General features: G+C 44.2%; 1 pseudogene; it reads right to left on the reverse strand.

Annotated features, from left to right (window-relative positions):
- Positions 1-4,458: 4,458 nt before the first annotated feature.
- LOC129404999 (uncharacterized) lies at positions 4,459-17,960 on the reverse strand (annotated as a pseudogene).
- Between the last annotated feature and the right edge of the window lie 5,532 nt (positions 17,961-23,492).

The raw sequence follows: 23,492 nt of genomic DNA on the forward strand, positions 1-23,492 counted from the left end.
ATCATTATCTGGTTTTGTTGTGAGGGTGATTCTTACTTTGTAAAATAATTTTGAAGAGTTTCCTTTCTTCAATTTTCTGGAAAAGCTTGAGAAATGTACTTATTAAATAGTATTTGAATGTTTGGTAGCATTCCCCAGTGAAGCCATCTGGCACTGGATGTTTATTTTGGAAGAAGGTTTTTGATTACTGATCCAATCTCCCTGCAGGAAATTGTTCTATTCATATTATCTGTTTCTTTCTATTTATTCTTGAATTTTTATATGACCTTAGGAATTAGTTCTTTTCTCTTGGATTATCCAATCTGTTAGTATATAGTTGTCTATATTTGTATCTTATGATTCTTGTATTTCTGTTGTATTTGATAGAAATGTCTTTGTCCTCTTTCATTTATGACGTCTTTTGCCCTCTCTCTCTTATTTTTGGTGAGTCCAGTGAATGGTTTGCAGTTTCTAAAAATTTTTTAAAGAACCAGTTCTAACTTTTATTGGTATTTTCTATTGCTTTTCAGAGTCCATTTCATTTATTTCCATTCAGATCTGTATTGTTTATTTTCTTTCACTAACTTTGGGTTTCATTTCTCTTTCTAATCCTTTTGAATAGGGCATTAGTTTATTTGCATTTTTCTTGTTTTGAGTGGGTTTTTTTGTTTGTTTATTTGTGTATCACTATGAACTTGTCCCCTCTTAGTTCCACTTATCAATTCCACTGTGTTACATAGACATTTGAATGTCCTATTTCCATTTTCATTTGTTTCAACACTATTGAAACCATTTTTGATTTCAGTAGTGTGTTGTTTAACTCTACATTTCTGGGGTTCTTGGGATTTCTTTTTCCTTGTAAATGATTTCTTTCTTGTACTTGTGGTCAGAAAATGCACTTGAGATGATATTAATTTTCTTACATTTCTTTTTGTGACCTAACATGTGATCTCTTCTGGATAATGTTTCATGTGTACATGAAAGAATGTATTTTGCTGCTTTGGGAATATATTGCTGTGGGATGGAATATAATATACATATGTATGTGTTTGTGTTAGTATTACATAACAATGTCAATTCTAGAAGAAAAGTCATCCAACTACCTTATATCAGTATTAACAACATTTTTCTGATATAATGTGTCATCTAAATCTGATGTTTCCTTATTGATTTTCTGTCTGAATGATTTGTCCATAGATCTAAGTAAAATATTAGAGTAGAGTACTAAAGTTTCATGCTATTTTTGTATTGCTGTCAAGTTCTCCCTTTTGGTCTGTTAATATTTACTTTGTTTTATTTTGGTGTTCCTACATTAGGTGCATAAATGCTTACAACTTGTATATTCTTTTGTAGAATTTATCCCTTATCAATATGAAACATCTTTCTGTATCTTTCCTTTTAAAGATAAAAATTTAATTTCAGCATTAAGGGCTCACAAGATTATAAAAAGTTTCCAAGTTTTAGAATTACCTTTTTGCTGTTTTTTACAGTCATTGTCCGAAAGTCATTTTCTCTAATGTAAGTATGACTATACTAGCTTCCTTTTCATTTCCATTTTCCTGGAATATCATTTTCCAGTCTTTTACTTTCAGCTGATGTGCATTTTTACCTAAAGTAAATCTCTCATAGGCAGTATATTCATAAATTTTATTTATTTTATTCATCTAGTCACTCTATATTTTTGATTGGATAATTTACATTGGCATTTGGCCATTATTTCCTGTATGCTTATAGTTCCTTTGTTCCTTTATTTTCTGTCGCTCTTCCCTGAGTTTGAGAATTTTCTTTACTATTATCTTTAATATTAATTTAGATTCTTTGCTCTTTTTTCTTTTGTGCTTCTGCCATATTTTCCCTTGTGGTTACCATAAATTTCAGACATTGCAGTCCATGGATTTAGTGTTATGTTTAAGCAGAGTAATTTTGTGTTATATTATTTTAAGTTAGAATGGAGAAATGGAGTTCACTCTGAAGAGGCAAGAGCTCATCCTGGGACTCAGGACAAGAGTGGCAATTTGAAACTTAAGTAATATGGCTGGATAAAGAAACTATGGTACATCTACATAATGGAATACTACACAACTGTTAGGAAAAATGAAGTCATGAAATTTGTTTATAAATAGATGGACATAAAGAGTATCATGATGAGTGAAATGAGTCAGCAGGAGAGGAACAGATATGTACCAACTGCACTCATTTATGGGATATAAAAAGAAATAGTATGAGACTATCTAAGGTTAGGGAAAAAACAGGGGCCAGGAGGTCAATGTTTGGAAGCTTGCCACAAGTGTTTGGGGACAAAAGGTAGTTAGGATATAGAAGGGACCAGTATGACAATAACAGTTAGAAATGACCACTCCGGGCAAGAACTGAGTGTTGAAAGTAGGTAAAGGGATATACATGATAACCTTTAAGTATCTATATTGCAAACCATAATGCCCAAAAGGAGAGTGAGAGAAAGAGAGAGAGAAAGAGGGAAGAAGAGTTCCTGCCATAGTAGCAGGCTGAGTGGAGGGGGTGGGAGGGAAACTGGGGACATCAGTAGTGGACAATGTACACTGGTGTAGCTGGTGAAGGGATGGGTGTTAGAACAATGTGACTGAAACCCAATCATGGACAACTTTACAACAGTGCATCTACAGTTAATATAAATAAATAAATCACTGTATCACTGTATCACTGTCATCCCATTGCTCATTGATTTGCTCATGCAGCCACCAATAATGTCTCCATTGTGAGACTTGTTGTTACTGTTTTTGGCATATCAAATACACCACGGGGAGCTTGCCAGACTCTGCCATGTGGGAGAGATACTCTCGGTAGCTTGCCGGGCTCTCCAAGAGGGGCTGAGGAATCAAACCTAGGTCAGCCGCTTGCAAGGCAAATGCCCTACCTGCTGTGCTATCGCTCCAGCCAGATCTTCATTTTCTAAACTTATATTCCCACAACAGAAAATGAAGATCTGGTTTCTGATAGATATTTCTGGTAAAGATATATAAATAAGACATCAGTCTGGCCTAAACAAAACACCCAATTTAAAAAGTGTTATTGAAAGGTCGGGCAATTAAATCAACAATTTAAAGAAGAACTCTACCAGAAGGTAAAACTTCATGATATGAATGTTTAGAAATGGAAGAACCATCTAGTGAATTTGTAGAGTGTGAATATTTTATAGATTGTCTGAATTAGATGAAAATTGATCTGAGTTATTAAAGTTATAAAGAACTGGATACAAAACTACTTGGTCAAACAGAAAATAGAGTCTCTTTATTCCTTTCATTTTTCTATCAGTAGCCTATTTTTCTTTCAAATATTTGCTAAGTCCTAAGTTCCGGGAATACAATGATGAGTAATACCAGAATGACTATCCCTTCTGGTTTTACAGTCAATAGTGAACTGAGACAAAATTCTCAACGCCCCCATCCCCCAGGACTAGGTAGATAGAACAACGAGAAAGTACTTGCCTTGTTAAGGGTGACCCTGGTTAGATCCTCAGCACCACATATGATCCTCCAATCACTACCAAGAATGATCCCTGAGCCAGGAGTGAGCCCTGAGCTCCACTGGGTGTGGCTCAAAAGAACAACAAAACATTTTTTAAAAATCTAGACTCCCGGGGCTGGAGTGATAGCACAGCGGGTAGGGTGTTTGCCTTGCATGTGGCCGACCAGGGTTCGAATCCCAGCATCCCATATGGTCCCCTGAGCACCGCCAGGGGTGATTCCTGAGTGCATGAGCCAGGAGTGAGCCCTGTGCATCGCTGGGTGTGACCCAAAAAGAAAAAAAAAAACTAGACTCCCTAATCTTAAGCACATAGAAATTATCAGAGCAGATGAAAACTTAGGTAAAATATGAGATCTTTATTTTCATAAATCTTCACCTTATTGTTAGTATTCTATTCCGTTATGAATTTAAGTAACATATCCAGTGGAATTAGCAATATCTTTGACTTTCTCCACCGATATAAATTCCACATTTTTATATCCATTACAATTGTTGCAATGCACTGTAAAATATCACTGTACTTATCACCACTTCAAAATTACAGTAGTTATTAGACCTTCCACTAGATATTATTATTTAATGTCTTAATAAAGAATCACATTTATTACTATGCTACATTTAAGAAAATATTTTGATAACCAATTACATTGAAATGCAAGTTTCTTTGTAATCCTATGTATGTTGTATCAAGTATTTGATAGAATTATTCTGGCTTTACCGGATGGCTTTGGGGATCCATGGAACAAAAATTATTAAGACCCCTACACTGATTAAACCATAACAAAAAGCGATAAATTGTCACGTGCTCTAGAGAGAAGTAATATAAGGAGAACCTAACCAGGGAAACCATGAAAATCATCTCTGAGGGATTGATGTTTGAGTTGTGTCCTTCAGGAGTGAAGTTTAACCAAAAATGGGGTGGAAGAACATGCTAGGGAAAGAAAACAACAGGTGCAAGTTTTGCTCGGAGAAGCTCTACACTGCAGTTATTTTGAGCAGAGGTCCAGGGAAGCTGTTGAAGAGTGGCTGGTGCAGGGGAGAGGGCACAAGGGTGTGAGGACAGGTCTGGGGAAGCCAGGATGCTCGCTGCAGTGATGCTGGTGTGAGGACCCTTCTTTGGGATGAGGCTTCAAGGATGCTGACTTGAGGAGGAGGGTGTGCGACTGATGGCACGAGATTTGTGCAGCAGGGAGAATAGATCACAGGATAGACTGGGGGCTACTGGCAAGCTCCTACGGGCCTGTCCTCAGAGGGCTGGGGTCCCAGTCAGGCTTCTCCAGAACAAGAGAGCATACACAGACACACAGACACATACAGACACTCCGTCATTTACACACACTGTAAACAAGTCTATCCTTCTCCATGGTATACACTTAGGCATATCCCATGCTAAACAGATTTTCCTCAATTTACAGTGGGATTACTGCATCCTAAGCAGCAAGGCTATCTAGAAGCCACTGCCCAGGAGCACGCAAGGGTCCACCAGTCCAGTTTCTGATGAGTGCAGGAGGCTTCACACTGTCCAAAGGCCAAAACTCAAAACTTGGATTCCCGAAGTCACGGACCATCTGTGCACAGCCTTGCCCACACACATCTGCGTGTCTCTATAAGTGTGTGCATGACCTTGTATGCTCACTCTGAAGGTTTTCCTTCTCTGTGGCTCTGCAAAGTTGTTGTGAACCCAAAGTGGGTAGCAGTGGTTCTGGGGTGAGTACAGCGGTAGGTTCCTGAGTCGTGCGCAAGATTTTTACCCACTATTCATTGAGAGACTTAAAAGCAAGCTCTCAGAAGAGAGTGATGCAGAGAGTTTCTTGCCCGCACACCTGGCTGTCTTCCCCGGGGCCCCTCAGAGGGGATGGGCTCCAGCTTCCCTCCCCACCCTGAGCAGAGCACCCGGTGGCCAAAGACCACCGGAACCTAGCTACAGTCATGCTGGAGGCCCCTCTCCACACGTTCGGACAGGCCTCATGCATGAAGGTACCGGCAGAGGAACCCAGGTGTGTGTAATCCCATCAACGGCCAACATCCAGAGACTTAAAAGCAAGCTCTCAGAAGCGCGCAGCTGGATATCTTTAGCCTCTAGTTTTTCCCTCTAGGAGAAACTGGCAATCTTCTGAGAGTTTCCTGCCCACATGGGATAGCCTTGCAAGCTTCCCATGGTGTATTCATATGCAAAATCCAGTAACAAGCTGGATCTCATTCCCCTGACCCTGAAGAGCCCCCAGTGCAACATTGGTAGGAGGGCCGAGTCGAGATGGACTTCTAAGATCTCAGGGAAAGGACGAAATGAGAGGTTACTGAGCCCGCCCGAGAAATTGGTGATTAATGGGATATTGTGATTGTGTGTGTGAATCATTGTTTTACTTGTGCTCTTGTTTGAAGACCCTTATTTACTCTCCAGGGCTGTCTCGTAAACACTTTTCTCAGAGTGAATGGCATTGCACTTCTTCTTGAAGAGTCCCAAGGTACTTTATTTCCTCTGTCCGGCACCAGAGACCCTCACAGAGGGGCACCAGACAGACCCTCAGATTGATGCTTATCATCATCAGTGAAATAAATGATAAAACACAAAAAATAATTGTGGTCCTGGACAGACTGCCAGTGAGACACATCCTTTCAGAAGGAGAGCTGGAGCAAGACGCCAGCTGGGAACATGGGTTTGTGGGGTCTCCCTCTTTTACCATCTCTGCACAGCCATGAGTGGCACCGAGAGCAATGATAGAAAGAGGAATAAAAAGAAATGCTAGGAAGAGGGTGAATTAAATGGGAGGCATGCTGTGGTATGTGTGTGTGAGAGAGAGCAATAAAGAGAGAGAGAAAGAGAGAGAGATTTCAAGGAATTACCTCACAGGCTGTAGAGGCTCCTTGGTTTGTAATCCATAAGGCAGAAATGTTGGGCAGGGCTAGAGCCAAACTTTTCCTTCTTCCAGGAAACCTCAGCCTTGTGGTTAGCAGATACAGTGTGGAAGATACTCTCTCTTATTCAAGGCCGGCTGATGGCAAGATCAACTACAGCTACGGAACCCCTTCCTCCCCTGCATCTCTGTATTTTCATTAGATTGAATAAGTGGGGAATACGGCTAAGCCAAGGTGAAAACAAAATTAAACATCACCTACGGCATGGAAAAGCAGAAGCCATGCAAGCTGCAAAACATCTGAATTCTTCAGGTGGGAAAATCCTGTTCCTTAAACCCTGCTTTGACGAGTTTTGAGATTCCATTTATTCTCCAAGTGTTTCAAAGAGCTCTGGGCCTGAATTCTGGGCCTTTCTCTTCATCTACCCCATGCTACCAGCATTGGCAGCCCCTCCCTTTTGAGAAGGAAGTCCAAGCATCCTCATGCCCTCTTTCCCCTTGGCCTTGCCAATGCTTCCTTCTGATTCTTTTGTCCTTTCTCCTGCTGTTTTTGTTTGTTTTCATTTGGGGACTGACCAGGCCTGGAGCTTGCTCCTGGCTCTAAGCTCGGGGACCCCTCCTGGAGAGGCTTCACGACCACAATCACGAAATCCCATTGTTCGTCGATTTCTCGAGCGGGCTCAGTAACCTCTCCATTCGTCCTATCCCTGAGATTTTAGAAGCTCTCTCCATTCGGTCTTCCCAACGATGCCACATTGGAGGCTCTTTCAGGGTCAGGGGAATGAGACCCAGCTTGTTACTGGCTTTAGCATATGAATACACCATGGGAAGCTTGCAAGGCTGTCCCATGTGGGCAGGAAACTCTCAGAAGCTTGCCAGTTTCTCCCAGAGGGAGAAGTAGGCTACAAGATATTGCTTCTGGGAGCTTGCTTTTAAGTCTCTGGATGTTGGCCGTTGATGGAATTACACACACCTGGGTTCCTCTGCCGGTACCTTCATGCATGAGGCCTGTCCGAACATGTGGAGAGGGGCCTCAAGCATGGCTGTGGCTAGGTTCTGGTGGTCTTCGGCCGCAGGAGCTCTGCTCGGGGTGGGGAGGGAAGCTGGAGCCCATCCCCTCCGAGGGGTCCCGGAGAAGACAGCCAGGCATACGGGCAAGAGACTCTCTTGGAGAGGCTTAGGGGACCATATCCGGTGCCAGAGATTGAACCCAGGTTGACCACAAGCAAGGCAAGTGTCCCACCTGATGTACTATTACTCTGACCTCTTGATTTCATTGTCTTTAAATTATGGAGTAGGTCAGAGTAACCTGATGCTGAAATATCAGTGGAATTTTCTTTTTTCTTTTTCTTTTTTCTTTTTAGTTGCACATAATAGAGTAACTTACTTAGCTAACAATTGTTTTTCAAATTGTATTTTTGATATGCTGTATCTTTAAAGATAAATGGTTGCTGGGTTGGTTTTTGAAAAAGGACCAGCTAACCATAAGTGGGAGTTGACTCAATGGTCAGTATCTGTCCATTTTTATATACCTTCCATCTAAGAAAAGTTGACAGAAAATTAAAAAGGAAAATGATTACATGGTAGAATCCTTGTGTGGTCCACCAAGCTTTCAAAGTTTACTCTCTGGACTTGCATCAGCACACAGTGTCTGGTACAAGGACCCAACCATGTGGTCAAGGATGCAGCCTCCATCATCCCACTTTCCTTGACATATTGACATCCTCTTTCCTTTGGATGCGGCCCCAGCACCATCTCTACATGCATGCCTGGGAAGTCCCAGACCTAGAATTTCTTCTTTACATCTGTATTTTTTCTTTTTCCTGAAGGGACAGCGTCTCTCAGAAAACCCCAGCAGAACCTCTCGGATGCTGGAATATATTTGTGTGAACCAACCACAAGGAAGACTGGGAAAGGCCACAGCTGGTGTTTGCAGAGTCCCCAACCCTCCATGCTATGGGAGGGTCCCTCCCATGGAAAAGCAGGGGGCTGAGATTGGCTATTGGGTTAATATCTGCCTGAATTTGCCTGCTTTTCCACAAGTAATGCCCTACCTCCTCCACAGGCTGCTTCTAACCATCCCGGCCATTTAAACGCTTAGGACAGCCCACGCCCCTAGGACTGGATGTTCATCGATGCCATCAGTGACTACTCCGACCATTCCTTTCTGTGCGATTCTGAGGAAACTGCTTCTTTGAGCTGGCAGATTTGGGTTTAAAAATCTCAGCTCTTGGGAGAGCTTTATAGCTTAATCTGCATGATGGCTAGTGAGGCATAAACATGTAGAAATTCATTTGGTTGTACAGCTGTGGTTTGGTTTCCCTTATAATATCTAGGAGATGTCTTTTAATATAAGAGAAAGTGGGGCCAAAGGGTACATCTTTTATCTACCCTCATTTAAATATACAAATGCACAGGTATATATTGATAGACATCACATGTGCTCCGTATCTATCAGTCTGTACACACACACACACACACACACACACACACACACACACACACAGAGTGGTGCTAATCAGCACATGGAGAGACCTTTTAAGAGCAACTGGTGCATGGTGTTTGTCATCAAAGCATATTATGGGGACCACTCTTTCTCAGGCAGTGGTATCCTAAAAGCTTTCTCATTTCATAGCCACCCTCTGTCAACCCCTTGCCCTGACCCACTGGATTTTCTAGGTCCTGGGTAAGATGAAGAATTTCTCTCCATATTGGACATTGAGGAACTCAGAGTAGAAAAAACTCACTCTCCCAGAGCATCTTCTTTTCATCCTTGGTGGAGCTAAAAAATTTAAAATCCTTGCAGTGGTGACTTGAAATAAGACCTAAAAAAAAAAATAAAACACCTTTTTTTTCCCCTCACAACACAAGGGACTAATTAAAATCGGAAAGTTCTGTTTTGATCAGAGATTCTTGTGTTTGGGGGGGAAAAAAAAGCAAGGGAAAAAAAATGACTCAATTATTTACGAAAGGGCTTAATTGGCTTTAAAGTCACCAAATTTCCTTCTCTTATTTGGGACAGAATAGATAAGTCTTTTTTTCTTTTCCACACCCCCCGGAGAAATGGTGACATAATGGACCACAGGGGTAAGGAATTCCAGGGGCAAGACGGCCTTTTGGGTTGACTCTATGGAGTTTGCTCTCCGGACTTGCTCGGTCTGATTCCTGCAGGAAAACCTCTCCTAAGCCCCGGTCTCGTGCTGACTCCTCTCCATGAAATGACTTGATTATGTGAGCGGTAAGTCTGTTTATTGAGGAAGACGTCTGTTCTGGGCCCTAATGGAGCATGTCCGCCTAAGAGCCCCCTGAGACTGAGGCCAGCTGGGGTCCATCCAGATCACAGAGCGCTTCCTCCCGCATGGGCTAGCAGCACTGCAGGGAAAACAAGAGCTCTGTAGGACACTGCCTTTTGGAGATGGATGCGTCTCCTCCACTGGAATAGGCCGGAAAGAGTGCCCTGAACAGGGGAGGAGGAGGCGGGGAGGAACAGCTCTAGGGAGCAAGAGTTATTTGTTTTTTTGTTTGTTTGTTCCTTTGTTTGGGGGCCATATCTGGTGGTGTTTGGAGCATACTCCTCCCTCTGCACTCAGGAATCACTCCTGGCCGTGCCCAGGCAACTATATGGGATGCCGTGGATCCAACCCAGGTCTGTCGTGTGCAAGGCAAGTTCCTTACCCACAGTTCTGTGGCTCCGGCCCCGCAGGGAACTTCTATCCAAAAGTGAGCACGGCTGGGAAAGTGCAAAGATGCCAAGGGAGAACTTGCGAGGAAACCCTGGGACTCTTAAATGCCAGCTGGTCCATTAGCAAGTGGACTGGGGTTCGTCATTATTTTCTTTGGGTGGGGGAGGGCAAGGAGCAGTTAAGTTGTTTTTGTTTTCTTTGAGATTTGGTGTTATACTTGGAGGTGTTCGGGACTTCCTCCTGGCGCTGTGCTCAGGGATCACTCCCGGTAATGCTCAGGGCACCACATGCAGTGCTGGTGACCTACCACATGCAAGGCAAGTGCCCTACTCACTGTACTATCTCTCCACTCTTGTTTGTTCTGTTCTTTCGGGGAGTCCTCTTTGGGGGAGCTAGGAGCAAGCTAGGACTTACTTCGAGTTCTGTGCCCAGGGATTTCTCGTGGAGGTATTTGGGAACCAAATGCTGCTCTGGGGGTTCAAACCGGGCTGGTCACATGCAAGACAAGTTTAACCCCGTGCTATCTCTCCACTTCCTTCCACCTCCCCCAGCCAACGGTTTGTCTTCTTCCTCACTGGTCAGTGAGCTGATGGAAGCAACTGAGTCAAGGGAAAAATCACTTCACTTCACTCGAGGACTGGAAATATTTTTGTGCAGCTTGCGAAGCATCTGCTAACTCAGGCCAATTCTTGTTTAACAATTAAAACGGGCTCATTTGTCTGCTCGCTGGGACAGGCTTCCCCGGAGGTATTTGTTGGTCCTGCGTGTTACTGTGGGTGGCGTGATCCCCCTGTCTCCCGGGCCCTTGTCTTAAGCCACGACTGATGTCATGCCCTTCCAGGGGCCCCTGCAGGCGACACTGTGAGCCAGGGGCCAATGAGCATTGGCTGGGTGAGGATGGGCAATGCAAATAAGAGAATAATGCGTGATGCCCTGGTTCCATATTGGGTGTGTGCACTGCCCTGGTTATGTCTTCGGAAGCTCTGTTGTATGACCTGCCGAGTCTTTGGAAGTAGCAATGAATAATAGATGAAGCTCTAGGGTGTCCTGGGTGTGTAATAGCTTGTCCTCTCTGAAAAAGAGTTGGGGCAAATGTTAAGTATTGCCCATCAAGCCACGGCAGTGTCCGCCATCTGAACTGCAGCGGATGACATCAATATCTTTCCCAGAGATTAGGAAGTATCACCTTAATAACAAAGGTGTCTGGGTAAATGTGAGTGGTACCTGGCCATCAGTACTGGTGGGTGGTCACTAAATAATTCAGGGGCTCTTATGGCTCCATAAAAGAAACCTGACAACTCCTGCATCTTGATCCTTTTCTGTTGCTCTTCGAGAGTGTGTAAGGAAGAATCCTATCTGGTGTCAAGTGATAAAAATTTTTTTTAAAAAAGGAACAATCTGCCGGATGTGCCTTAAAGCCAACAAAGGAGGAAAGGCACTGCGTGTTTCTTGGGGTGCACGGGCAGTAGAGTAACCAGATCTCGGGACATGTGTGGAAACAGGTATGGACTTGCCCACGAGTCCTTTGTTCCGGCCTTCGCTGCTGCCCTCTCCGCACTCCTGCTGCAAGGGGAGCTGAGCCGGCTGCACCATTCTGCTTAGGCTCTTCCAGGTCAGAACCACAAACCCCCCGTGGTGAGAGCAGAGGTGTCAGCTCGGAGTCAGCTTTCCCTTCCCAACGCACCGGCAGGCTCTGGTGAAAGCAAAGCTCAAGGCCAGGTTTCTCAGAAGCCAGCACAGAACGGGGATTGCCTCCTCCTGGAGTTTGACGAAGAACAAGCACGCTGCTTTCAAGGCCCCGTGCAACGTCTCGCTCAAACAGTCTTCCAGCAACAAAGGGAACGACGCTCCAGCACGGAGCTTGGCCTGCATTTCCCTGCAAAGAGCCAGAACAGAACACTGTTTGGGTTCTCCGGGCCATATGGCCCCTGTCACAACTCTGCAAGAAGGCAGTCACAGAAAATTTGCAAAGAAATCGGGGTATGTGGAGTCCAGTCAACTTTATGGACTGGAATTGGAATTCCATGGAAAGTTCACCTGTCAAGCAGTTTCATTCTTCACTTTTTCTCCCCGCCCCCCAACTATTTAAAAATCTGTCAACTATTCCTAGCTGTGCTAACCAGGTGGTGGGCTGGAAGGGACCCAGGGTGCAGAGTTTGCCGACCCTGGTTCCAGCAATGTAGTTCCTCTGACAGTGAAATGACCAAGAGTCCAAAGCAGCATCTAATCACAGAACCATTTACACATCAAGCGTGGGACAACTGTATGACAAGATGATTCTGCTGCTATTTTTTTTTCACCCAGGGCTTAAAAGGGAGTGTTGCTTCGTGCTTTCTACTATCTATCCTGCAGGTTTCAGAACATTCTTTGTTCACAACGATGCCTTATAGCCATGCTCCAGGACCTCCCTCACTTTCAAGTTCTGATGTCTTCCTGCACCAATGAATATTCCCATTGTCACATCTCTCTACTGAGTTCACTTTTAACCTATAGGTAGGCATCCTCCTAGCCACCTCTGTATTTGCTCTCCCCTGCTTTGAAAGGTCTATCTAAACTTTCAGCTTCCTGACTGTTTCCAGGTTCTGGGAAAACTATTTTAGCAGAATTTAATCATGCCTGGGAGATCACATTGATGTATGAGAATTAGGACTCACAGCTATATGATCATCACCTGAAGTGAATGCACCTCCCTTGAGGCCCACTTTTTATGGTGTGATATCCAGAACAAATATTTGAAGCCTTCACTTAGTGGTCTTTTGGTTCAAAGATCCCTCTTCTGGGGTCCCATTGATGTTTCCTGCTGTTTCCACTGTGCCATAATCCTCTTGAAATTTCCACTAAACACAAAGGATTCATCCTGTATGGTGTGGTACCATCTTTTGTCTGTGAGAAATACAAACAATAGCAGCAAGAAATCAAATGTTAGAGAAAACTGGAGAGAACGGCCTCATGATAAGCCCTAAAGATCATAGTCAAAAGTGTTTGTCTTGTGGATTTCGTGAACCGTTGCCAACTTTCAGCCAAACTGGCCATTTCATGTGGTTCTATGTACAATAAGAAAATTACACTTAATGGCATCAGATAGCTTGTTCTTTTTGTGATAGTCTTTGTTTCAACCCCCAAGATCTAGGCCACACAATATGGCTTCTGCCACTGCCAAAACGTTGATGTTAAAGAGAGAAGGGTGACAGAGAGACAGAGAGGAAATGGAGATTAAGAGGCTTGAGTGTCTCTTATTCCGGGATCCATACTGGGATTATAAGGTGAGATGGTGCCAAAGATATGGAACACCCAAATTCCCTAGTGTGGCCTTCTGTGGACAGAAAAGGGTGTAGCGAAGACAATGATCACAAAAGTCATAAAGGAACACACCAAAATCACCCTCCCTACAAGCATCTTCAAGCCACCTCCACACTGCCAGAGTTGGAGCCTTGTGATATAAAAGCCAATGCCAAAATGCAGAATACTGGATGCCAGCCCAACTGAATGTACCCAGGGCACATGGTGGCTGAACCTTAGTGGGACATGAACAGATAGTCAAAGGTTCTAGAAATAACTTGAGCATAACTCCTCCCAGATCAGTTGTTGTTGTTGTTGTTGTTGTTGTTTTTCTTCTTCTTCTTCTTCTTCTTCTTATTATTATTATTATTATCCTTCTTCTCCTTCTTCTTCTCCTTCTTCTTCTCCTTCTCCTCCTCCTTCTTCCTCCTCCTTCTTCCTCCTCCTCCTTCCTCCTCCTCCTCCTCCTCCTCCTCCTCCTCCTCCTCCTCCTTCTTCTTCTTCTTCTTCTTCTTCTTCTTCTTCTTCTTCTTCTTCTTCTTCTTCTTCTTCTTCTTCTTCTTCTTCTTCTTCTCCTTCCCTTTTTTATTTTCTTAATTTTCTTGCATGTGCAGATTTCTTTAAAAAATTTTTTTTCATTGAATCACCGTGAGCTGCAGCTACAAAGTTATCATGTTTGAATTTCTGTCATACTATGATTGAACACCCATCCTTGGAGGTCCTTAAGAGTGAGCGGAGACTTGAGGGTGTTAAGTCTACAGATGGCAGGGGGAAAGCAGGACAAGGAAGGAGCCAGGCCACTTTCTCACAATTTCTTAGCTCTGGACATTGAGCATGTGTCGCCTGGTGATTTTCCAGGCTTGTGTTGACCAAGACCGTTGCCCAGCTCTGGAAGGAGAAAGCATGGTGGAGGTCACAGTCTAAATGTCTCTAGAATCTTTTTGACTCTCGAGAGGAATGAAAGGAAGGATGCACTGCAAAGACACTGCAGTTAAACCCTGGGACTGTGTGAATCCGTTTTCTGATCATTTCTTTTCTGCCAAATGAATTGGAGCAAATGCTGTCTCCACATCCAGCTGTCTGACACCCCCAGTGTCCCTGCCTGCTAATCAAAACAAGGAGATGGCACATGGGCAGGCTGCAGCCCCTCAGAGAGGCTAAAACATCTCCTAAGTGAATCCTGGCCTCTTCCTGGCTCAACACTTCTGAAGCACTTGGGTCTCCTTGAGCTACGAGTGTAATCAGTGCCTTTGGACCTAGCAGTAGTGGAGAGCAAGAGCCTCATGTAGTCTGCCTCACCTTGGCATTGTATTCTACCTCCCCGGAACCTCCTCCCAGTCTGAAGGGAAAGCCCAGAAGAGCCCCAGAGAATGAACCTACCAGACAACTGTGCAACCTGGCTTTCCCGAAGGCTGTGCTTTCTTTTTAAAAATTTTTATTTATATATATTTTTAATTTTTAATTGTGTGAGGTAGATCACAATATTTGACTACCTTTAATATTCAAACACCAATCTCGCTCCCATTACACCTTCCCACCACCATATTTGGGATGTTTTCATCTCAAGCCCCAATCCCTGTCCCAAACCAAAATAACATGTTTTGTGTTGTTTGTTATGAAAAACCACTGAAAATGCTACAAAAAAAGTATCCATAGAGGAAACTGTGTGAAGATTGTAATATTTTGGCCAGGGCCATTAAGACATTCTTTAGGATATCACTAACATGTTGTTAAAGGTTGAGTGATGTGAGCTTACATATATATCACTTGTACCAGTTGTCATTCTGTTGATCTTTGATTTGCTCAAGCGGGCACCAGTAATGTCTCCATTTGTCCATGTCATGTGCTAGTGTAGCCCAATGATATCTGCTTGCTCCAGAACCACAAAGAGCCTCAAACCGTTCGTTCAGGGTTTTGATGAAGAAGTCTGACCATATTGTAGGTGGGCAGCCACGTGGTCTTTTGACATCCCGTGGAATCTAGTCAGTAACAGCTCTAGTCCAGTGGTTGTCTCTGAATTGCATTACGTGTCTGGCCCATCTGATTTTTGATGCCTTGACAAATGAGACAGCGTTCCTGATTCTTGATGGTCGATGTATGTGGGAACTCCGAATTCCTTCTCTCACTTGAGTGAAACGTGACACTCCAAGCATAGCTCTTTCAATTCCTCTTTGGGATACCCAAATAGCATTCTCATCTGGCTTTCATAAGGCCCAGGTCTCTGAGGCATATGTTAGTGCAGGAAGAACAGTGGAGTAGAAAAGATGTGCCCAGAGCCAGAGGTTCTTCATCCTCTTAACCACTTCTTCAATGCTTTTGAAGGCATTCCACGCTGCTCTCTTCCTCCTGTGCAGTTCTGACGCCAAGTCGTTTCTCATGTTGAGTTCTCCACCCAGGTACACATAGCTGCTGCATTCAGAGATGTTCTTTCCATTGAGAGCAAATGGAACGTCAGGGACTAGTTCATTTTTCATGAACATTGTCTTGGTGAGATTCAGCTGCAGTCCGACTTTTATACACTTGTGGTCAAAGTCGGCCAGCATTTGTGCCACTTGGCTAATGTTTGGTGTTATTAGAACAATGTCATCAGCAATGCAGAGGTGGTGTAGTTGTCGACCATCTATCTTCATTCCTATTCCTTCCCATTCCAGTCGTCGCATGACGTTCTTGAGGGTGGCACTGAAGAGTTTTGGTGAAATGATATCACCCTGTCAAACCCTTCTCTTTACATCAATGTTTACTTCCTTGTAGAATGATGAGATCCTGATGGTGAATCCGTAATACAGCTTGTGGAAGATCCTGATGTACTGAGTTTGAAAGCCCTGTTTGTCTAGGGCTTCAATGACCGCTTCAGTCTCAGCATAATCAAAGGCCTTCTTTAAATCAATGAACCTTAGACAGAGCAGCATTTTGAACTCTTGTGAAACTTCAATGAGCTTGGTCACCGTGTGGATATGTTCAATCGTGCTGAATCCTTTTCGGAACCCAGCTTGCTCACATGGTTGTCCTTTGTCTAGTGTTCTGCCTATTCTCTTCAGGATGACAAGAGTGAACAACTTGTAGACGATGGACAACAGGCAGATTGGGCAATAGTTGCCGATGTCATGAACGTCTCCCTTCTTGTACAACAGAACAACTGTCCTCCTGGTTTTTCATTGGGATGGAACCTTGCATTCGGACAGGTAGCATGTGAAGAGCCGAACCAGTGTATTGACAAGTACTGGCAGCAGATTCTTCAGGTGTTCAGGTCTGACCTTGATTGGACTGGGTGCTATACTCGTCTTTACAGATGAAATGGATTGTCGGATTTTGGAAGGGAGAATGCTGGGAACAATATATCCATCCTGCAGAATTTGGCATGTGGGCAAGTGGACGTGGCTAAGGAGATCTGAGTAGAAGTTGTGAATAATCCTCTCCATTGTCCTTCTGGAAGATGTGATGGATCCATCAGGACGTTGGAGGGCAGTCATCTTGGTCTTGTAGTTGGCAAAGGACAGGCAAGGGTTGTGAATACTTTTCCCAGCTTCTACCGCATCGCCAACACTGCTGCTCTTCTCTCTGAGGTCTTCCTTTATTGCTTCTCTGCACAGCCTTTTGAGCTCAGACAATAGCTTGTGATTGCCTGAGGCTCTTGCCAAACCACGTTGGCGAATGAGCTCAAGAGTTTCCAAAGGCAGGAGTCTGTTTTTTGACTTTCCCACTCTCAGCATAGAGTAGTCATGGAGGTGCTGAACCAGTCGATCGTATTCCTCATCAATGTTGTCAACAATAGCATCTTCCCACGTTGTCGCAATAGTGCTAAAGATCTCCCAGTTGGTGGTCATTCTGGGAGTTTTCTTCTTAAACTTAAACTTTGCAGTCCTTTCTCCCCACTCTGTGAAGTAGAATTTTCATGAAGGAGATGGTGGTCCGAGCTCATTTGGAATTTTGGGACAACAGCGACATGGGTCAGGCAAAACCATCGATTAAATATGATGTGGTCAATTTTGTTGTGGAACTGTCCCCAGGAGACTCCCCTGTCTAACGTTTAGATTCAGCCTTCTGGAACTGTGAGTTACCATGGATGGTCTTGGTCAACATGATGAACTCAGACACTCTCTCACCCTGTTTGTTCCATTCTAGGCCATGGGTCCTGATGTGGTGTTCTTTGGGCAACCTTCTCGGTCCTATCTTGGTATTAAAATCACTGACAATGATCTTGTATAAGGTATGGTCTTCTTTATAGAACTTCTCCAGCTCCATGTAGAACTTCTCAATTTCTTCTTCATAGTTGGATGTTGGTGCGCAGACAACGAAGATAGAAACTGCTGGCAATGAGCCACATCGATTCAAGCATAATCATCCAATTTGGGTTGTTAGGCATTCGAATGAATCAATGCTCACGGCCAAGTTCATGTTGGCAAGGACACCAACACCACCGATGCCTCTATTGCCTATTGTCACATGTTCCGAGGAACAGTTCTTCTCCAGTGTCAAAAATGGCGTGATGTGATGGATGCCTTCTTGTCTCGGTCAGACCAATGACGTCGTACTTGATCTCCTGCACTTGCACCATCAGGTCCTCGATGGATGCTGCTGATGCCAGTGCACGTGCATTGAAAGCACAGACAGTCATTTTAGTCCTTCTTTGTTTTGGCAGTCTAGTTCATCCCTGAGATTTTATCAGCCTCTCTTGCTCATCCTTCTTAATGCTGCCGTACTGGGGGCTCTTTCAGTGTCAGGGGAATGAGGCCCATTGTTGTTACTGTTTTTGGCATATCGAATATGCCACGGGTAGCTTGCCAGGCTCTGCTGTGCAGGCAGGATACTCTCTGTAGCTTGCCGGGCTCTCTGTATATATATCTGAAAATATTTATATATGCATATATGATATATATTTCCCTCTGTGATGGTTGCCTACTATTTGAACCCCCATCAAATGTGGTATGGTACTCTTGGGGAATGGGCAGGGAGTGTCTTATGATGTGTCATGCAGCTACAAATATGGCCGTGTGGTCCAGGAATACATTCTGGGGTGCCCTGAGTGAAACAGGGCACCAGTGGCATGACTATGATGGGCATCATGTTGCTCCCTTCCGGGAGAAAAAACGATGGGATCTGGATGCTGGCTGATGACGAGATTATTTGGTGACAAAGGCTGTGCTTTCATGGCGCTCTTCCCGGTCTCCATTATTTTCACATCTAGGGGTTTGTTTCCGCGCCAAGGATGGAAGCCAGGGACTCACACAGGTAGGCAAATGCCTGACGGCTGAGCCACCTCCCTGGCCTGTAATAGTTCTTTATTGAGCTGGATTGCATCTCAGGCATGAGCAATGACAGCTGGAGGGAGAAAAAAGGAGGGAAAGAGGTGAAGGGTCATAGCACGCGAAACCTGTTTTCAAATCTCAGAGACCTTGGAAGAGGGCCCACGGCGAAGGGCTCATCCAAAGCTGCTTAGCAGATCCTCAGGCTCTCTCGGCGAGGTTTCAGCTGCTTGAAACCACATCAGTTTCTGGCAGATGCTGCCCCCTGCAAGCAGTGGGGCTGGGGCCGGGGTGTGGGGGAGGGGGAAGCTCCAGGCATTCTGCCTCAGTCTGACTCCAGCCTCCTTCTCTGTGCTCATTTCCCATCTTTTACCCTCTTTGTCCAGAGATCCCGTTCCTTAGTCTCCCTCCTGTTTCTAGAACATTCTAGATTCACTTCAACCATAAGGATTTTGCTCTTTGTTCCTGGCTTCTGGGTGTGGAAGAGACTTTGTGACTCTAGCTGGTTTATCAGCTCCCAGAGCCTCTTCCTAACTCTCTGAATTACCTCTCCAGGGCTGAAAACCAAAAGACTCACAGACAAGGTGTATTTTTATTTTTTGAAGCGTTGGGAGGGAGAAGCCTGAAGCCAGGGTGTCAGCGGGGTCACACGCCCACTAAGACTGTCCGGGAATATCTGTGGTGCACTTGGGTCACCAGCAACGCTTCGCGTCTCTGGACTTGTAGAAACCTCACTCCCTGCCCTGGCAATCGTCACAGCAGCATCCTGGATGCCTTCATCTTTTCCTGTCCATCGTGGCCTCTGCTCACAAGGACACTCACTGCTGGCCTGCCCCAAGGGCATCACGTTACCTGACCCCACGAAGACCCTATCTCTAGCTGAGGTCACATTCACAAGCCTAGGGGTTGGGATTCAACATATTTAAAGGGGGGATAAGATGCCCCCATCTGAAGTTGCCTTGTCCCAATTTCACTGCTTGTTTTTGTGTTCCCTTTGTCTTGACTGTATAACAACAAACTTTGCTGTTGGTGTGTGTGTGTGTGTGTGTGCGTGCGCGCGCGTGTGCGCGCACACCAGCACACGTGTGTGCATGCATGCCCCCAGTGTCTTCCTCCTGGAATATAAGCTTCTTGAGAGCAAGTTCTGATGACCTGGGCTGCCTTTGGTGTGGGCCCTGCCAACAAGGATGCATGCCAAGTCCTTAAACAACCAAACCAAAACCAATCATCGAAGATGAAAATTACAGGGAGGTGGATTTGGGGTCACCCCAAGGAAAGCTTCTGTGGAGTGAAATCCCACACTCATGAATATCACCCCACTCTCATGGAAATCACGGTTCTTCTTTGTTCCATTGGGTTTTTTCCCCCCCGGCGATGTAATGAGGTCCCCATCCTGGGAAGTTTACGCCAAGACGAAACAAGGCTGAGGACTGAAGACTGGATTTGCTTCTCAATTCAGAAATGGATTGATGACCTCGAAGGACTTGCTAATTCCAGAGAGTCTGACAATTCTCTATATGAGCAGAGTCTTTTGAAAAAAGAGAGAGGGGAGGGAAAAAAACCACCTTGTCTCAAAGAAATGACTCTAATGGTGGGAATTTCCTGCAGGTTTAAGTTTCCTGTTACCATCTGACAGGCGAGATCTAGTGACAGCTCTCAAATCAGATTATGTCCCTAGCCTCTCCTTTAGAGCCGGGCCAGCCGATTCTCAAGCACAGCTCAAATTCTGTCTTCCTTCATTTACGATTATTTTTGGGGGGGAGGGGAGAAAGAGTGAGCCCACTCCCTCAAAGACAAAAAAATAAAGGCGATTAAAAAATTTCTCTTTGGGAATCTCTTTAGTATCTTAACTAAGCCTGTGACGATGAGAGGTTGTAGTTAGTGGGTCCTGACTAGAGCAAGCAAACCTTGTCTGGTGAAAGCTCGCGCTGCTGGGGGACTCGGAGCGATGGCACCAGTCAACTTTGATTTGTGTATCAATAATGTGGTATCAGTAGCCAGAGGGTATGGCATCCGGGCGTTCCGGATGCTTTTATTGGTGCTTTTGCTGGAGGATTATTTCAAATTAACTTCAGTCTCTTGGAAGACACTGAGCGGTAGGATGCTATTTCCCATTTGTAAACAAAATGGTGAATAATTATGGGAGAAACCAAGACAGCTGATTTCTAAGAAATGTCATGTCTGCAAGTCTTAATCTCCCCCAGCACTGTGGTCTGACTTCCTCCTTTCCTTGGCTCCGTGCCTCCCAGGTATGATATCGAGAAGAACCCAGTAATGGAACAAATAGCAGCTTTAGAGCTACTCAACAAAATAACTGGAATGGCTGCATCGCCCCCAGCAGCAGCAATTGGGAGGTGAGGTAAAGAAATGGGAGTCTGGGGCTGGAGCGATAGCACAGCGGGGAGGGCGTTTGCCTTGCGCACGGCCAACCCGAGTTCGATTCCCAGCATCCCATAGGGTCCCCTGAGCACCACCAGGAGTAATTCCTGAGTGCAGAGCCAGGAGGAACCCCTGTGCATCGCCGGGTGTGACCCAAAAGAAAAAAAAAGAAATGGGAATCATTCTTAACCCTAGCACGGTCCGAATCTAGTTATCACTGTTTGGGTCATGAGAGCATTTGTCCATGACCAAGCTCTTAACTTATAGTTAAGCATTAGGCACTTTGGCCAGGCCCATCTCGATGCCAGGGTAGCACACAACTCACCGCTTGCCCTGGGTCCATCCCGTCCCTCATCGGGACCATGCTTTTGGGGGTGCTAGGAAGTAAGGGCAGCTGAGGCTTAGGCCGAGAGAACAGATGCCCAGGAGGAAAATATCATGTAGAATCAAATGACTCCCAGGTTACAAAAGCATAGCATTTGCTAAGTCTTCCTGTGTCCATACAAAAAGGACATGGCTCTGAATAAACTATGCGAAGGACTCAAGGAGAAGAGAAAAACAATATTTACAAGTCAACAGAGCACTAAGAAAGAAGCTACAAATAAACAAAGAGGAATGGGAAGCACTGTAATGGGAGTAACCCAATAAACCTAAACTACCTGAGGCTATGTTATCCTACAGGAGTCTATCGTGTATTTTTTAAAAAATATGTTGAGTGTAATAAATTATTGTGAACAACTTTATAAAATAAAATTCCATTAAAAATTTAAAAACTTACATGTTTTAGGGGCCAGAGCTATAGTACAGTTGGGAAGACACTCACCTTGCACCCAAATGATTCAGGTTCGATCCCTGGCATCCCATCAGGTCCCCAGAGTCCCACTAGGAGTAATTCCTGAGTGCAGAGCCAGGAGTGACCCTGGAGCACCGCTGAGTGTGGCTCAAAACACAAAAATTAAATTAAATCTTAAAATGCTTTAGTGACTGGAGAAATAGTACAGCAGGTAAGGTGCTTGTTTGGCGGGGCAGCTGACTCTAACTCCTTTATGGTCCCCCAAGCACCACTAGGAGTGACCTCTCAGTGTGTAGCTAGAAATCAGCTTGGCACACTGCCCCACCTCCACACAAAATATGAATATTGTGTGTAAAATGGCAAAAGGAAGAATTAGTGTACTTTCAAAAGCGATGGGATGAAATTTAAATTATTTGTTACTCTATCACTCAGGCTAAATTCCCTGTCATTTTGGCATCCTATGTCACTGAGCACACAGCACATAGTATGTTACATCAGTGCTTTCTCTCTGAAATAAGACTATTTCAGTATTGAGTGATTATAACAGAGGTCACCCTGCTTTTTCAGTAAAAGAGAAGACAACATTTTCATCTGTGGTTTTAAGGTAACCATCACAACTACCCAACCCTACAGCTGGGGGACAAAATCTGTCATAGAAAATTAAAAAATGAAGGGGCATGAGCATGTCCTCTCAAAGCCATTTGTAAAATCAGGTGAGGGCATTTGCCCAATGCCCAGGACTTGCGACTCGTGTTATAGGGGGAGAGTTTCGCCATGCCACGCATACCTTTCAATGCCATTTCATCCCAGTAGACCATTGCCTTGATGCATTGTAATTTTTAGGCAATTAATTATTGTTGAATACATAAGTGGTTTTATTTTTTACAGTTTTAAAATAATGTAATAAGGAATATTCTTGTTGTGGCTAAACCTTTCAGCATGTTCATGATTTCCTTAGCATACATTTGTTAAAATATCACCCATAAAGCTGAGGAATGTGCAAATCCCAAGTTTCTCACCAATTTTGTTTCACTAATGGTAAGTAGTTATAGCTTCTTTTCACAGCAGCATGTGTATGTTTTCCTAGTGTTGAATGCAAAACTCCCTTTTACTGTTATTATGGACCCATAAAATTAATCACAATGATTATTGTCAATAGAGATGGGAAGCCTATAACTAAGATAGCATTTCTTAAAATAAATAGTGTTTTTTTTGGGTCAAGGATACTTTTCAAAAACTATTTTCTCAAGGAAAACTCAAGTGCCACAGAATTTGAGGAGATAAAGCAGAGAGGAAGGAAGGAGTCAAATGAGCAAAGATATGAAGAAGAAGAAAGAAGCAAGCCGGGGAAGGCACTGAAATACTGATGCTGTCCTCTCTGCCTTTGTTCTAGAAAATTTGAGGAAGGGGTGCCAAATCACCCTACAGTCACAGGTAGACTTGGCACTCTCCCCTGGTGGGAAATGTTTCCTTTCTCTCCCCAACTGTTCCTTCATCTGCCCTAGGTCAACGTGGATTTTCCTACTTTCAAGATCATCTGCTGTTCTGAAATTCAATAGAATGAAAGTTTCTGGAACATTTTCCTTTATATCTTGATAATTCACTTAGCATCTTTTTTTTTAGATTCATCCATTTTTCACCAGCCCCTTTCATTTTAATGTTGAGCAGGATGAATTTACTCACTGTATGGATATACCATTATTTTTATTCCTTTCATCTGTGGGAGACATGATTGGCTTATTTCCAGAGTAAGTTCTTGTGCATAAAGCTTCTGTCA

The sequence above is a fragment of the Sorex araneus genome, chromosome 5 (genome assembly GCF_027595985.1).
Source record: "Sorex araneus isolate mSorAra2 chromosome 5, mSorAra2.pri, whole genome shotgun sequence".
Taxonomy (NCBI): domain Eukaryota; kingdom Metazoa; phylum Chordata; class Mammalia; order Eulipotyphla; family Soricidae; genus Sorex; species Sorex araneus.